The 17,202-nt window shown below is 43.1% G+C and overlaps 1 protein-coding gene across 1 annotated transcript in view; it reads right to left on the minus strand.

Annotated features, from left to right (window-relative positions):
- SQOR (sulfide quinone oxidoreductase) overlaps positions 1-17,202 on the minus strand; it is a 53,926-nt gene that overhangs the window by 35,858 nt on the left and 866 nt on the right.

The following is a 17,202-nucleotide window of genomic DNA, read 5'->3' on the forward strand; positions in this document are numbered from 1 at the left end:
GTGTCAGCTAGGACACTTGGCTGAGTTCAAACAGAGCTGGCCTCTAAACAAGGATTATTCAGAGCATCTTAACAAAAGATCCGCCAGGCCAATAGGACTTATAGTCAATCTTTCAGTTATTTTTGCTCTTGAGGAAACTGAGGGGTCTTTGTATGGGTCACTATTATTTTATCTCAAGCCCACAACAGGCTGGGCCCTCTTTGCTTGGGGTTTCAATAACCACAAGGCCATCTTTTTAACATATCACCTTCATGGAGGCTGCCTGTTGTCTGTTTTTCCTTTTTGGTTTTGAAAGTTTACATCACCTTCATATAAACTTTCAAAACCAAAGAGGAAAAACAGAAAACAGGCAGCCTCCAGCATTCGCCACCTACCCCATTTCTCCTACCTGCACTCTGGGCCTCCAGCTCCCTTATCAAGCTTACACAGAACTGTGAAGTCCTGAAGTTCTGGATCTCTGTGGGCCCCAGTCTCTGAGACACAAGTGAACCTCATCTACACACAGCATGGGTTGGGCTTATACCTACTGCCCAGGTGGCAAAATGCCTGGAAGGCTCGCCTCCTTCATTAGCTCCTCCCCCTTGGGCCTTCTGGGCCTTTTAACTAAGGTTTTTGCAGCCAAAGATGGAGAAGCTCTATACAATCAACAAAAACAAGACCAGGAGCTGACTGTGGCTCAGATCATTAACTCCTTATTACCAAATTCAGACTAAAATTGAAGAAAGTAGGGAAAACTGCTAGACCATTCAGGTATGACCTAAATCAAATCCCTTATGATTATACAGTGGAAGTGAGAAATAGATATAAGGGCCTAGATCTGATAGATAGAGTGCCTGATGAACTATGGAATGAGGTTCGTGACACTGTACAGGAGACAGGGATCAAGACCATCCCCATGGAAAAGAAATGCAAAAAAGCAAAATGGCTGTCTGGGGAGGCCTTACAAATAGCTGTGAAAAGAAGAGAGGCGAAAAGCAAAGGAGAAAAGGAAAGATATAAGCATCTGAATGCAGAGTTCCAGAGAATAGCAAGAAGAGATAAGAACGCCTTCTTTAGTGATCAATGCAAAGAAATAGAGGAAAAGAACAGAATGGGAAAGACTAGAGATCTCTTCAAGAAAATTAGAGATACCAAGGGAACATTTCGGGCAAAGATGGGCTTGATAAAGGACAGAAATGGTATGGACCTAACAGAAGCAGAAGATATTAAGAAGAGGTGGCAATAATACACAGAAGAACCGTACAAAAAAGATTTTCACAACCCACATAATCATGATGGTGTGATCACTTATCTAAAGCCAGACATCCTGGAATGTGAAGTCAAGTGGAGCCGGGAAAGCATCGCTACGAACAAAGCTAGTGGAGGTGATGGAATTCCAGTTGAGCTGTTTCAAATCCTGAAAGATGATGCTGTGAAAGTGCTGCACTCAATATGCCAGCAAATTTGGAAAACTCAGCAGTGGCCACAGGACTGGAAAGGTCAGTTTCATTCCAATCCCAAAGAAAGTCAATGCCAAAGAATGCTCAAACTACTGCACAATTGCACTCATCTCACATGCTAGTAAAGTAATGCTCAAAATTCTCCAAGCCAGGCTTCAGCAATACATGAACCGTGAACTTCCTGATGTTCAAGCTGGTTTTAGAAAAGGCAGAGGAACCAGAGATCAAATTGCCAACATCTGCTGGATCATGGAAAAAGCAAGAGAGTTCCAGAAAAACATCTATTTCTGCTTTATTGACTATGACGAAGTCTTTGACTGTGTGGATCACAATAAACTGTGGAAAATTCTGAAAGAGATGGGAATACCAGACCACCTGACCTGCCTCTTGAGAAATCTGTATGCAGGTCAGGAAGCAACAGTTAGAACTGGACATGGAACAACAGACTGGTTCCAAATAGGAAAAGGAGTACGTCAAGGCTGTATATTGTCACCCTGCTTATTTAACTTCTATGCAGAGTACATCATGAGAAATGCTGGACTGGAAGAAACACAAGCTGGAATCAAGATTGCCGGGACAAATATCCATAACCTCAGATATGCAGATGACACCACCCTTATGGCAGAAAGTGAAGAGGAACTAAAAAGCCTCTTGATGAAAGTGAAAGTGGAGAGGGAAATAGTTGGCCTAAAGCTCAACATTCAGAAAACGAAGATCATGGCATCCGGTCCCATCACTTCATGGGATATAGATGGGGAAACAGTGGAAACAGTATCAGACTTTATTTTTGAGGGGCTCCCAAATCACTGCAGATGGTGATTGCAACCATGAAATTCAAAGACGCTTACTCCTTGGAAGAAAAGTTATGACCAACCTAGATAGTATATTCAAAAGCAGAGACATTACTTTGCCGACTAAGGTCCGTCTAGTCAAGGCTATGGTTTTTCCTGTGGTCATGTATAGATGTGAGAGTTGGACTGTGAAGAAGGCTTAGCGCCAAAGAGTTGATGCTTTTGAACAGTGGTATTGGAGTAGACTCTTGAGAGTCCCTTGGACTGCAAGGAGATCCAACCAGTACATTCTGAAGGAGATCAGCCCTGGGATTTCTTTGGAAGGAATGATGCTGAAGCTGAAACTCCAGTATTTTGGCCACCTCATGCGAAGAGTTGACTCATTGGAAAAGACTCTGATGCTGGGAGGGATTGGGTGCAGGAGGAGAAGGGGATGACCGAGGATGAGATGGCTGGATGGCATCACTGACTCGATGGATGTGAGTCTGGGTGAACTCCAGGAGTTGGTGATGGACAGGGAGGCCTGGCGTGCTGCGATTCATGGGGTCACAAAGAGTCAGACACAACTGAGCAACTGAACTGAACTGACCATCAGTTATTTACATCTCTCCACCAAATTACTTCCAGAAGAGAGGATTCAATAAGAAAAAGTATGGAGAGACTGTGATAACAGTAACAGCTAACACTTGTTGAGCATTTTAGTTGTACTTATGGTATCTCAGAGACAGACTCCTTACAATAACTTTGTAAAGAGAGTGTTAGTATCCCCATTTTACATAAAAGAAAACTGAAGTTTAGTGTAAAGTGGCGTACCTGCTTAAGGTCACATGACTAATTGAAGATGAGAGTTTAATTCAAACTGACTCCTCCGTTGAGGAGTCTCACAGCATTAGACTTAAGAGATAACTCTAGGAAAATGCCTACCAGCTGAATTTTATTTACATTCAGATATAATGTAGATTATGCACCATGGAGTGAGATGGGAGAGAATATATGATATTAAATTTTAGTTTACTAAGCAAATTGGAAGAAAAAATTTAAGTTTTGGGGGGAATGAGCCAGGTAGAATAATAGTATTGACATTAATATAATTTTAAGGGCTCTTAAAATTTAAAAATACATACTGATATTCTTACAGTTGAAATCATTTGGATTTGCTTGCAAATATTACAAGTGGCAAGTAGGTAGGAGTGTTGGTGACACAAGATTGGCTATGAGTTGATAATATTTTCTAAATTTTAATTTTTTATTGAAGTATAGTTGATTTACATTTCAAGTATATAGCAAAGTGATTCAGATATATATGTATGTGTATATATATACTTTTTCAGATTATCTTCCATTATAGGTTACTATAAGATATTGAATATAGTTCCCTGCACTCTACAGTAGTAGGTCCTTGTTGTTTATCTGTTTTATATATAGTCCGTATCTGATAATTCCAAATTCCAAATTTATCCCTGCCCCTCCTTTCCCCTTTGGTAACCATAAATTTGTTATCTATGTGAGTCTATTTCTGTTTTTTAAATAAATTCATTTGCACCATTTTTTTCAGATTTTACATACAAGTGATATCATACGATGTTTGTCTCTGTCTGACTTACTTCACTTAGTGTAATAATCTCTAGGTCCATCCATGTTGCTACAAATGGCATTATTTCAGAGTTGATAATAATTTGAAGCCAATTTATGGATTTATATGGGCATTCCTTGTAGTAATCTGTGGTTTTTTTGGATATTCTGGAAAGCTGCCACAATAAAAAATTAGAATGAATGAAACAGCAAACAACTGCATATCAGGATGGACATTAGCTTTGCTCTTTAGTCACTGAAATGCTACGTCTATGCATATTTCAAGTAACAGCAAGATAACAGAAATACAAGTAGCAACACAATTATAATCATACTTCCCTCCCATGTGCCTAGAACTTTACAATTCACAAGGCCCATACCTGAGCCTACAATGGAGGTATTGATACCACTTTACAAATGGGAAAACTGAGGCTCAGAGGCCCAAGGTGATCTCCCAAAAGTCGCTTGAATCTGCAGCGAGACCAGAGCCACAAAGAGTTCTTTCTATGTAAAGCAACTTTTCCTGTATGCCCTAAGGAGCAGCAATGCAGGCATTAGAAGGTGCCAGCAATTCAGAGGTGGTAAGCTCCCAGTCTGGACCTTCTCCAGCTCTAGATCTCTGGACGACCTCTTTGCTGGGCCCTCACATGCCATGCCCCAGAAGGGCAGCCTTATAGGCAGATCCAGGGACGCCTATACAACTTGGGGACCAAATTTACAGATACAAAATTAGATAATACTGAATGAGAAAATAAGTCACAATAAATGTCTGGATTCTTGGTGATTTAGGATTCTTCTGAGATCTCTGTTACTCGTGGGAGTGTCAGCATTTTTGTTCTATTCAGACCTTCAGCTAATTGTATGACACCACCCACATTGGGTAGGGCAACCTTCTTTACCCTGTCTACTGATTCCTCCAGAAACACTCTCATAGACACACCCAGAATAATGTTTAACCAAATGTCTGTGCACCCTATGGCCCAGTCAAGTTGATACATAACAGTAGCCATCACACCCTCTGACTTAAACTATCAGAGGGAAATTGTCACCATGATTGGATTGCCATGAAATTGATACACACTGACCTTCAAAATGCTGCTGCTGATGCTTCTGCTGCTGCTAAGTCGCTTGAGTCATGTCCAACTCTGTGCAACCCCATAGAGCGCAGCCCACCAGGCTCCCCAGTCCCTGGGATTCTCCAGGCAAGAACACTGGAGTGGGTTGCCATTTCCTTCTCCAATGCATGAAAGTGAAAAGTGAAAGTGAAGTCGCTCAGTCGTGTCTGACTCTTCGCAACCCCATGGACTACAGCCTACCAGACTCCTCCATCCATGGGGTTTTCCAGGCAAGAGTACTGGAGTGGGGTGCCATTGCCTTCTCTGCTCAAAATGCTATGGTTCCTTAATGTGATCACATCTCAATCTGAAGCACATCCAAGTCAAGTCTGTAGGCATATCTGCAGCATTTATCAGTGGCACTGGATAAGACACTTCCTGAAACCTTCCTGGAGATATTCTGAATCCTACTGTATTAATCATGTTTTTAATTTCTGTATTTTACGATTGTTTGACATCTGGAGGCTTTATTGAAGGTGAAGTTGCTCAGTCGTGTCCAACTCTTTGCGACCCCATGGACTGTAGCCTGCTAGGCTCCTCCGTCCATGGGATTCTCCAGGCAAGAATACTGGAGTGGGTTGCCATTTCCTTCTCCAGGGGATCTTCCTGACCCAGGGATCGAACCCAGGTCTCCCACAGTGGAGGCAGACGCTTTAACCTCTGAGCCACCAGGGAAGCTTTAGTCCCAAAGAAACACTGTTTCTAGGACTAGCCAACTTCTAAAAATGTAAACACCTCAGTCTGGAAGCACACCTTTGGTAATTATACCAACCAACCCAGAGCCCAAACCTGAACCACTCCCTCTATCTGGCTTTTACATTCCAGAAGGCAATATTCCTCGCCCCTAATCATCCCAGGGCCAGACATCAAGACAACGAGGGCAGCCCCTACAGTCCAGAGTCCACTAAAATTATTCAAATTAGCCAGCACCAAACCTGGTCAGTCTGCTCCCCCTGCCTCATGAAAATCACACCATAGGTTTTGCCCATGAAAAGTGAAAGTGTTAGTCACTCAGTCGTGGCCAAGTCTTTGCAACCCCATGGACCATAACCCTCCAGGCTCTTCTGTCCATGGGATTCTCCAGGTAGGAACACTGGAGTGGGTAGCCATTCCCATCTGCAGGGGATCTTCCCAACCCAGGGATCAAACCCAGGTCTTGATTCTTTACCATCTGAGCCACCAGGGAAACCCAGGTTTTGCCCATGCTTTCCCCTTAATTTGCCTGACCAATCTGGTGCTTCCTCATGTGACCCAGTGCGGTGGAGCAGGCCTCCTGTTCCTAGGGAACTGGGAGTCAAAGCTTCGTCTTTCACGGCAGTCATCTCCTGATGGGCTGGCCTCACCATGCCTGATTGAAAACAAATCTCAGGTACATTTTAATATACTTACACTAAAATGCATTCACTACTATTCAGTCAGATGGAAGATTTTACACGTTTAACAAATTTTGCTCTGCTCCTCCTTACAAATCCACTCAACTATCAGGTGGCATTTAAAAAGCAATTTAATTATGTATTACTGTTGAATGCTATAATTATGTGAATGAGTGGGCCAAATTTTACAATTAAATAACACAGCTACGGTATGATTTTTTAATGCAATAATTACTCCTGAAGAATACAGCATGGGGCCTTCCTTTCTTTTGTCACACTCTTTCACCTGCAGTATCGAAACAAGATATCTTCTCCACCAAGGAAAGTTCTCATCTTTTTTACTCATTTATCCTTGATAAAAAGGGAAGTGCCATCAATCAGAAGTGCTCAAAAAACATTGTCTAAGCTATATTTTTATTTACAGATTTGTCTCCTACACATAAGGTATTCAGATTAAATTACATTTAGCAACACTAAATGTGCAAGTATATCTTTATGGAAAGAGTTACATGAAATTTGCATCATCACAGTGCTGCTATAGCTAAGCGTGTTTCCACAAGTATGCATGGCATACTTGCTACACACAAGGACTTGCGCTGACACATAGCAATTTCCCCATCTGCCCTGGTCCCATTCCCAGTCTAGTAGCTTTAGACGCTAACGGAAGAACAGCAGAGCTTGCCAGCTGCTGATGATGCAGGCCAAGAGCAAGGTGAGCCCAATTTCAGGGGAAAGTTTTGGTTTTTTAATGTTAGAAGGTCTAATTTAAATACTGGAAAATTAAAGGTAATGAGATGTGTGCACATCTTTTTTTCCTAGCTTGAAAGTGTTTATGTTTTCCTCCATACCCAATACAGTTTTTCTGAATGAAGTTCTACTTTCATTCATCACGTATACATCTGACATGTAAAGGTACTAAATAAATCCAGCCATCTGTTAATTCACTCTATGGCCCGAACATTTGTGTCCCAAAAAAAATCCACATGTTGAATGAAATGTTAACTCCCAAAGGTTATGGTGTTAGTCAGGAGGTGGGGCCTCTGGGGTTGATTAGGTCCTGAGGGTGGAGCCCTCATGAATGGTATTAGTGCCCTTATAAAAGAGGGTCCAGATAGGTCCCTCGCCCCTTTTACTATGTGAGGACACAAAGAAATGACATCGGCCCTGACCCAACCACGCCAGTACCTTGATCTTGGACTTTCCAGGCTCTAGAACTACAAGAAATAAATGTCTGTTGTATATAAGCCAGTTAGTCTTTGGTACAGGCTTCCTAGGTGGCTCAATGGTAGAATCCACCTGCCAGTGCAGGAGACACCAGTTTAATCCCTGGGTCTGAAAGATGCCCTGGAGAAGGAAATGGCAACCCACTCCAGTATTCTTGCCTGGGAAATCCCATGGACAAAGGGACCTGGCAAGCTACAGTCCATGGGGTCCCAAAGTCAGAAATGACTTAGCAACTAAACAGCAGCAGCAGTCTGTGGTACCATAGATCCCCTTATTCACAGCTTTGCTTTCCATGGTTTCAGTTATGTACAGTGAATGGCAGTCCAAAAATATTAAATGGAAGATTTCAGAAATAAACAATTCACACAGTCTAACCTCCATGCTACTCTGAGTGGAGTGATGAAATTTCATACCATCCTGCTGCATCCCACGTGGGACATGACCTCCCTTCATCCAGCTTACTCCACCAGTTAGTCACCTAGTGGCCACCTCAGCTATCAGATAAACTGTATTGCAGTGCTTGTGTTCAAGTTACCCTTCTTCTACTTAATAAAGGTCCCAAAACACAAGAGTAGTGATTCTGACAATTTGAATAAGGCCAAAAAAAGCCATAAAGTGCTTCCTTTAAATGAAAAGGTGAAGGTTTTCAATAAAGGAGGTGGGGCGGGGGGGCCCCTATGCTGAGATTGGTAAGTGGTATGGTAAGAACAAACCTATCATGAAACTGTGAAGAAGAAGAAAAAGAAATTCATGCTAGTTTGCTATCACACCTCAAACTGTAAAAGTTACAACCCCAGAGTGATACGTGCTTAGCTGGGATGGAAAACTAAATTTATATTAAATTCATAAATAAGATATTTTGAGAGATGATATTCACACAACTTTCATTATACTACACTGTTATAATTGTTCTATTTTATTCTTATTGTTAATCTCTTATTGTACCTAATTTATAAGTTAAATATTATCACAGATGTGTGGGTAGAGGGAAAAACAGTATATACAGGATTTGGTACTATGCATGGTTTCAGGAATTCACTGAAGAGGTCTTGGGACATATTCCCCCACCAATAAGAGGGCGCTACTATATTTGTTATCGGGGCCCCAGTGGACTAAGGCAGTGACTGAGATCTTACCCTTCATTATGACAGGAGCTGTGCTGGATGCTGGGAATAGAATAGTGAACATGTCACATCAGGTCCTTGTGCTGACAGAACTTGCATTCTAGTGGAATGGAGAACACATTAGTCCCTCACCCTCCACTATAACGCCTTCCTGAAATGCTCCCTCCTTCCGTTTCTTCATCTTAGCCATGGCCCAAAGTCCAGCCCAAGTCCCCGCTTCTGTAGTGCCTCCAGCCAGGCTGGTCTACAAACTGTGGTACCTCTCCTGCCCTTCTTAGAACTTTCTTGTGGTCATCGTTTATTTGTTGGCATTTTGACGCATCTGTTTACCCAGAGAGTCTGAAATTGCCTGATGGTTTGAGACTCTGGTTCAATGGTTCAAGACTCTGGTCCCATCTATCTTCACAACACTTATGGAGTATCTGAGTCCTTCTTGTCATCTCTTGGGTCCAGACAGTCGGGAGCAGCAGGCAGAAAACCTCTGTACTCTACCAAGAGTGTAGCATTCTCTAGCCACCTTCTCAGGAACAGCTGCCAAAAATGAGGCACCTGTATTTTTCACCACCTACATCATCTCTGGATCAGTCGGGAGGAAAGTTGTGGTTGGTTTCCAAACCTCTGGGTTTATATCCCAGTTCTTAGACATAAGTTGAAGGAGCAAAATGCAATGTAATCAGTAGGAACTAAACACCTCTGGTGTTTTCAGGAGAGAAGAAATAACCAATGACAGTTTGGTGAAACAGACATGATCTGAGCAAGAGATAAAAGACTGGCAGCATTTGGACAAGTGGAGATGCTATGCAAGGGTACACCAAGGGAGATGGAACAGCTTAAGTAAGTAAAAGAGTGGGCTACCACCCTCCAGGCCTCTCCCCAGCCGCCTCTGCTCTCTCCAAGCCCTGAGAGCTGACCTGTGAGATGGGCATCAGCTGGCCTCCCAGGTTCTCTGGCTTCCAGGTGGAGTCAGCCAGTAGGAGGCACCAGTAGATTAGAGGATGGGAAAAGAATGAAATTAGGATATTTGTTGCCCGGACCCCTCCCAGCTAAGCTTCGGCTCAGCAATACTGGATTGCTCCAGCCAAAGGCCTTGGCTCTTGTGGGGTGGCCCTCTTCTCAGCTACAGTTTTTTCCCAAGGTGCCAGTAATCACTCCCTCTGCTTGCTTCTTCATGCCCCAAATCAATACATTTGCTTCACTACTCTTGCTGGTTCCCCTTAACCCTGCCCACACCTTTGTAAACAGTTGTTTCATTAAACCCTCTTAACAGCCTTGAGCATGCCAAGTATTTCCCAAGACTCTGACTAATAAGCTGGGAAGGCCAACCAGAATTGACTGACACTGAGAGGAGTAGATAATAAGGAAACATCACAGTCCAATTATAAAGGGCCATGCTAGCAAACTGAGGCTTTATACTGAAAAACAAAACAAAAAAAAAAAGTTTTAAGAAGTGATAGAACAGAGGAGGCAGCTTTGAAAAAATGAATCTAGTGTCAGGGAGAAATTAAATCGGAGAGGCAAAACCAGGTCTGGAAATCAGGAAACTAGTGTAGAGGTCCAGGTGTAATGATAAGGGCCTAATACAGTGTTAGCATTAGAAATACAAATAAAAATTTAGATAAGACAGAGAAAAGGGAAAGAGAATGATTGAATGAGAGGTAGGAAGGGCCCCTTCAGGAAAACAAAACAAAAGCCAACGTTGACATCTAGGCAGCTGAAGAGAGAGGAATTCTTTGGGCAGAAACAGGGAAGTCTAGGCCAGGGCCTGTCTGAGCTGGTCTGGGACAGTTAAGAGATTTAGGAAACAGAATCAACTAGAATGAGCATGGCACAACTGTGGGAAAGGAGGAAGGGAGTCTAAACCAGAGTCCACTGGGAAGAGGGAGAAAGAAGACTGGGTGGGCATACGTTAAATAAAGTTTGGGGTTGGAAGCTTAATCCTAGACAATAGTCATCTAATCTAAGGGTCACAAAGAAGCAACCTGCAGTCCCAATGCAGACCAGAGCTGTGTTTTGTTTGACTCACAAATTCTGCCTAAATTCTGAATTAGTAATGTGAGAACATTACTAACCCAATATTAAAAATTTTGAATATGCCAGGTGGCGCTACTGGTAAAGAACCCACCTGCCAATGCTGCTGCTGCTGCTGCTGCTGCTGCTGCTGCTGCTGCTGCTAAGTCGCTTCAGTCATGTCCGACTCTGCGCGACCCCATAGACAGCAGCCCACCAGGTTCCCCAGTCCCTGGTTCTCCAGACAAGAACACTGGAGTGGGCTGCCATTTCCTTCTCCAATGCATGAAAGTGAAAAGTGAAAGTGAAGTCTCTCAGTCGTGTCTGACTCTTCGCAACCCCATGGACTGCAGCCTTCCAGGCTCCTCAGTCCATGGGATTTTCCAGGCAAGAGTACTGGAGTGGGTTGCCATTGCCTTCTCCGACCTGCCAATGCAGGAGACATAAAAGACACAGGTTCAGTCCCTGGGTTGGGAAGATCCCCTGGAGGAGGGCATGGCAACCCACTCCAGTATTCTTGCCTGGAGAATTCCATGGATAGAGGAGCCTGGAGGGCTACAGTCCATAGGGTTGCAAAGAGTTGGACACGACTGAAGGGAGCATGTACACACACCTTCAAAATTCCAGATCGTTGGCCTCTCTGACAACACTAAGCCCACATTCTCCCATGTCAGCTCTCAGCTGGAACTGCCCATCTCTAGATTGGTCACTGCCCATCTATACCCTGAACGAAGTTAAAGCTCACCCAGCCCCACATAGCCAAGATTTGTATTTGTTACTGCTCAGCCCTGGCTGCGTGTGAGCTGTGGTCCCTGCTAACGGAAATGAGAGCCCTTGAAGTTCTTAAGGAAACTGACGAAGACCCCGCGAGGGAGTTGAGGGGATGACTTAGAGCAATTCAGTTGAATTCAGCATTTTTGAGTGTTTACTATGTGCCAGGCACTGTGCTACACACTGAGGAGCCCAGGATGAGTAAGAAGACCAGGGATATACAGATCATTCAGTAGCTGATTCAGAAACTGAGGAACCAGCCAGGGTTTGGAATACACATGAGAAGAGAGACGAAGGTGTGAATCCAAAACCGATGTTGAAGCCATGTTTGTGACAAATTAGCCACAGCGGATAAAGAAGGAAGGATGTGAAATGGGACCTTGCTCTGGGTGGCTATATGGAAGAGAGGGTGTAAGTGCAGCAAAGTGCAGCAAAGGTCCAAAGCACCAGGGGAGAGAAGGAATCCACACCCTCTGAGAACCTTGAGAGCCAAAGGAGCGGAGCCCACCGAGGGATTATACAGGCAGCACCCTTCCTCTTGGCTCACCTCCCCTTGAGTAATGGCATCGCCTGTGTGTTCAGGAACTGGATTACTACTTTGTTAACAAATAAAGAAAATGGAGCAACCTTCATTTAGGCCTGCAGGGCCATGTCAGAACTCTACCGCTAGAGCTGTTGCAATGTCAAATGTTTGTTTAAACATTAAGCTGTGAGACTAGTGCTCTAGGTGTGGACCAGGAGCAAATAGACCCAGGAAACAATCCCACACAGCTCCTTGATGATTCAGCGCTTAGAATTGCATTGGGGTTTTTTAGTTCTCTAACTCTTTAGGAGGGAACTGTAGGAATTTTCTTTAAAGAATTGCTGATTAAGAGTTACTAATGAGGACGCAGCAATGAAACACTGGTTCCCTTTGCTGCTGAGAAATTTCCTACCAGTTTCCCTAGCCTATATACATTTTACAGTCAGAAAGCCTTATAATAGGGAAGGACTGATGATTTCCCCAAACCATATATTAACTAAGCAGAAAACAGAAACTCTGTTCATGGGAGGGAAATCAGCTCACACTACAGCTCCAGAAAAGGGGAAAATGTCAGTCAATTGGATTATTGCAACTGAAAATTTTCAGGTTTTGACTGAATTATATGGGGGGAAATGCCTTGATTCCTTGCTTGCTTGACCTCTCATGTTCTAGTGCATAAAACATCACAATTTGGCTCCCCTTTAACCCCACCATTCACAGTTGGCCTTCAGTCAAGTAAGTATACTGAAGGTTTCAACATATGCATAAGCCTGTGCATGTCCATCTGGGGACTGTAGAGCAAGGCACACAGGACAGCGGGAGCCTAACATAGAATTAATTTGCTTCCAGTCACACAGCAAGGATCCAGCTTTGCCTTGGTCTCCTGAACCCACTCAATGATCACAATAAAAGTATGCATCAGCCTCAGGAGTGCTGTGATTCCCACTCAGAGTTTCACATACAAGAAGACTCTGAGGAATGGAGTTTCATTATAAACAGGGACTGGCCAATTTGTCAGGCATATCGTTGCCTGGAATCCAGCATCCAAGATCTTAACACAATGAGAAGGGACTCTTTAATTATAAGTTATACAAGTGTTCTTTGAATGTGATTGAAGAGATGCCAGATTCAATCCTTTAATGGTTAAGACAGAATGAGGGGGTGCCAGGTAACAGGTGTACCAGGTTCCTCAAGCTCGTGTCTTTCCTACATCTAGATTAATGACACAGTTCCCCACTACTGCATAAGCCTTGTATGAGGATTTGTCAGCAGTCAGAGACCCAAATCCACATTCCAGGTAGTGCCAGGTAGAGCTCATCCTTAACTATTCTGGGTTATGTTTTCTTCAACAATGGAATAAAGGATTGAACTGCATAGGTTCAAAGGTCCCTTCCTTCTCTAAACGTTGTGATCCTCTAAATGAGGGGGAAAGGGAAACAGGTTCACAAGCAGATGCTCAAATGGGAATACTTGTTCTACTAACTCTTTAAACTGATTGGGCTCTGAATTATTGCAGCAAAGAATGACAAGGGTTTGTTGCCAGGGCTTGAACATAAACAGAATAGGAACCATATCTCCCTTTATGTTCCCCCAAGTCTGACCATGATTCACTGGGAGTCGCCGTGCACTATCCCAGAAATAAGGAAAATATCAGAAAAAAAAAATCACTGAAGGTTTTCTATGTGACAGGACAGGTTATGTTCTTCACATAATTTCTCACAACAACCTGAGAAGTTGGTATTATTACCCCTGTTTTATAAGTAAGGAAACAGACACTGTGGAGCCATGAGCAAGTCACAACGACTTTGAGTCCATTTCCAGAAGTGTAAAATAAGTCACTGCGTCCAGCTGACTTTAAAGGCCCCTCCTTCTCTGTGACTCAAAACAAGCTTAGGTTTGACCACCTAGACCTTGAAAGGCTCGTGATTACCATGCAAACCCAGTTGGCCAGAAAAGAGAATGTCTAGTCCCCTACCTCGAGCACCATTCACAGGCTTACAGAAACATAAAACCACATCTACTAAACCCAGAACCTCCTTGGAATGCTCTCACATTCTGTACTGTAGCAAGGTGATTATTAAAACCCATTATTTTCCTATGAAGACATCATGGGCTGCCTTAAAGCAAACTGCCAAGGAAAAGAGAAAGTACATAGAGTGAAATCACCATAGGCCCCAGAAGTTAGAGACTGGTCCCAGGATAAAAACAGAGGTATCTTCTCTCCATTACTGTAGATAGGGCCAGAGCTTGCTGCATGAAATGAAAGCTCCTGAGGACCAAGCTAGGGTCAAAACTTGGAAAATCATTATGATTAGAAAGGAATTACCCCATGGTCCTTAAGAATCATCACCAGCACCATCAACCCATCACCCACCATGCAATTATAAAGCATCTGCTCTGTACATGGCTCAGCAACTAGGCTGGTCATTTGCTTAAGATGTCAAGTTCTGTTTTTTCCTAACTGTCAGGATCATGAAGGGGAAGAAGGCCTTAACAACCTCAGACAGGATCCAAGGGACAATACAGAGTGTCTCTAGAAAGAGCATATGAGATTCTCTTGGGTAGGTAAGGGAGAGGTGTCCTAAGAGAAACTGAAGGACCTGCTGGGATCACGACTTAGAATAGAGTGCCCAGATCTATTTACTTGCTAGAGCTGCCCTTAAAAACAAAACCAAACAACAGAAAAAGAAAAATGGCTAAATGACAGAAATTTATGTTCTAACAGTTCTGGAGGCTGGAAGTTCAAGATCAGGGTCCCTTGGGGCCCTATGTAAAGGCAGCAGTATAATATTTTGATATATTAACCAACTCTTTTCACCTTGATATTCCTAGTTACCCTGAGAGTTAACCCCACTCAGGCAACCAGACATGTGGCACAGAGGGTTCATCCCATGGATCTGCAGAACCAAAGGGTCAGGTGCTTAACCTTTTGTTTTCAAAGGGCGAAGTCCAGATTTAATTAGTCTGCCTCATCAGGCTATCCTACAGCAAAAATTGAATCAGAAATGTCAGTGGCTCCGCAAAAGAAAACTTATTTGAGCTGAGCCTTCCTCCTCCATCTTTTAGCAACATCATTTGGAACATAGAGCCTTGAAGGTCAGTGTAACCTGCAAGAAAGAGCTTGGAAGGAAGAAAGAGCTCACATTCCATCTAACATTCCTCAGCCTGTGTAGTATTCTGCTCAGGCTTTCATAACAAGATACCACAAATTGGGTCTCTCAAATAGCAGAAATTTATTTCTTACTATTCTAGAAGCTGGAAGTCCAAAACCAAGGTGTCAGCATGTATAGTTTCTCCTGAGGCCTCTCTCCTAGGCCTGGGCCTCCTTACGTCCTCATGTGGTCTTGTCTCTACATGCACCCCTGGTGTCTTTTCCTTTTTCATAAAGACACTAGTCATAATGGATTAGGGTCCTACCCTTATGATCTCATTTAACCTTAATTCCCTTTTTAAAGGCCCTCTCTCTGAACAGTCAGATTCTAAGATACAGGGATTAGGATTTCGACATATGAATTTTTGAGGGGATGCAATTCAGTTCATAATATCAGTATTTGCCCCTTCCTAAGTTGCGGCCATCAAAAGCCCCAGTGTGCTCTAAATTTACTGTTCCTTACAAAGTTCTCTCCCCATCTTTCCGCCCCAACTTAGCAATTTTACAAAGTAAATCACAGGGGTCCCTGGCTGAGTCTGATTTTCTTCTTCCTATTAACATCCACATTTATTGGATTACATAGACTTTTAAGGCTGGGCACTAAGAAGCAGCTAGCTGGCTTTAGGTCTAATCTGGCCAGCCTGTAGCAACTTCCATCTACTGCTCCTACTTACCAAATCTTTAAGGGCCATAGAGGAGTTATGCAATGTGCAATGGGGCACGGGAAGGTGAAAAGAAAAGAGGGAAGAGAAATGTGCCACTGGGCCCAGAAATGCCTCATCATGGGTCAGGCTCCACTCCCTATAAGACAACTTCCTGTGTTACATCACATCAAATTAACGAGCCTAGACACAGGTAAGATGGAGGATAAACTGTTCTGCAAAAGAGTTCTAGCTTCCTATAAACATCAAGTTTCATTTTCTCTGGCAGAACACTAGTCACAAAGACCCACATAGACCCAAGGGCCCTGACTGACATTTCAAGCATTCCAGCTCCAGATGTGTTCAGCCACTAGGAAAAAGAAACCCCAGATTATTTTAAGCGGAGTCATTTCACAAACCACCAGCTGTCCCCTGGATAAATTCTGAGTGTTTTAGTTGTAGTTACAAGCAATAATTTCCAATGTATTTATTCATTCAAAAAATATTTATTGATGAATTTCTGGAGAAGGAAACGGCTACCCATACCAGTAATCTTGCCTGGGAAATCCTATGGACAGAAAAGCCTGGAGGGCTACATTCCATAAGATGGCAAGAGTGGGACTGGACTCAGTGACTGAACCACCACCACATTCTATGTACCAGGACTGGGGACATAATGGCAATGGCTTGGGGTCCAGAGAGGGACACAAGTTCTAGTAAACAGTACTTATTTCACTGCTTTGTGCCAGGTATAGCACTGGACACCTTAAATGAAGGGGAAGGTATGATTATCTCCACGGTACAGTGAAGAAGTCAAGGTGAAAAGAAGTCCAAAAGACAAGCTCATGCTGCTAGTCAGTGAAAGCATCAAGAGCAGAAGTCATGTGACCTGACTTCCTGGGCAGTACCTTCCACTTAACCAGGAACTTGCATAGAAAATAAACATTTACATCTTCATCTTCACTAATCTCTAACTAAAATTTAGCACTTTCTTCCATTTTAAATAGTGGCTCAGATGATAAAGAATCTACCTGCAATGCAGAAGATCTGGGTTTGATCCCTCGGTGGGGACGATCCCCTGGAGAAGGGAATAGCTACCTACTCCAGCATTCTTGCCTGGAGAATCCCATGAACAGAGGAGCCAGGCAGGCTACAGTCCACGGGGTCACAAAGAATCTAACACAACTGAGTAACAAACACTTCATTCTTCTCAGGCAACAAACCCCAGCAGATATATGCAGTAACTATGACTTTATCATCAACAGAAATCACAGATATTTTCTTATATTACAGGCATTACCCAAATCTTGAAATATTATTTGTTACTATTTCAAAATTATGATAGCTATTAGATCCACTGCTAGATGATGTTACTTAATGCATTATTTTTAAAAGGCATATATACTACTACATCAATTCTCTTAATATTTGGACAAGTGATTTGGAATAGGTTTCCCTTATAACACTCTGC

This window comes from Ovis aries, chromosome 7, assembly GCF_016772045.2.
Source record: "Ovis aries strain OAR_USU_Benz2616 breed Rambouillet chromosome 7, ARS-UI_Ramb_v3.0, whole genome shotgun sequence".
In the NCBI taxonomy this organism is placed as follows: domain Eukaryota; kingdom Metazoa; phylum Chordata; class Mammalia; order Artiodactyla; family Bovidae; genus Ovis; species Ovis aries.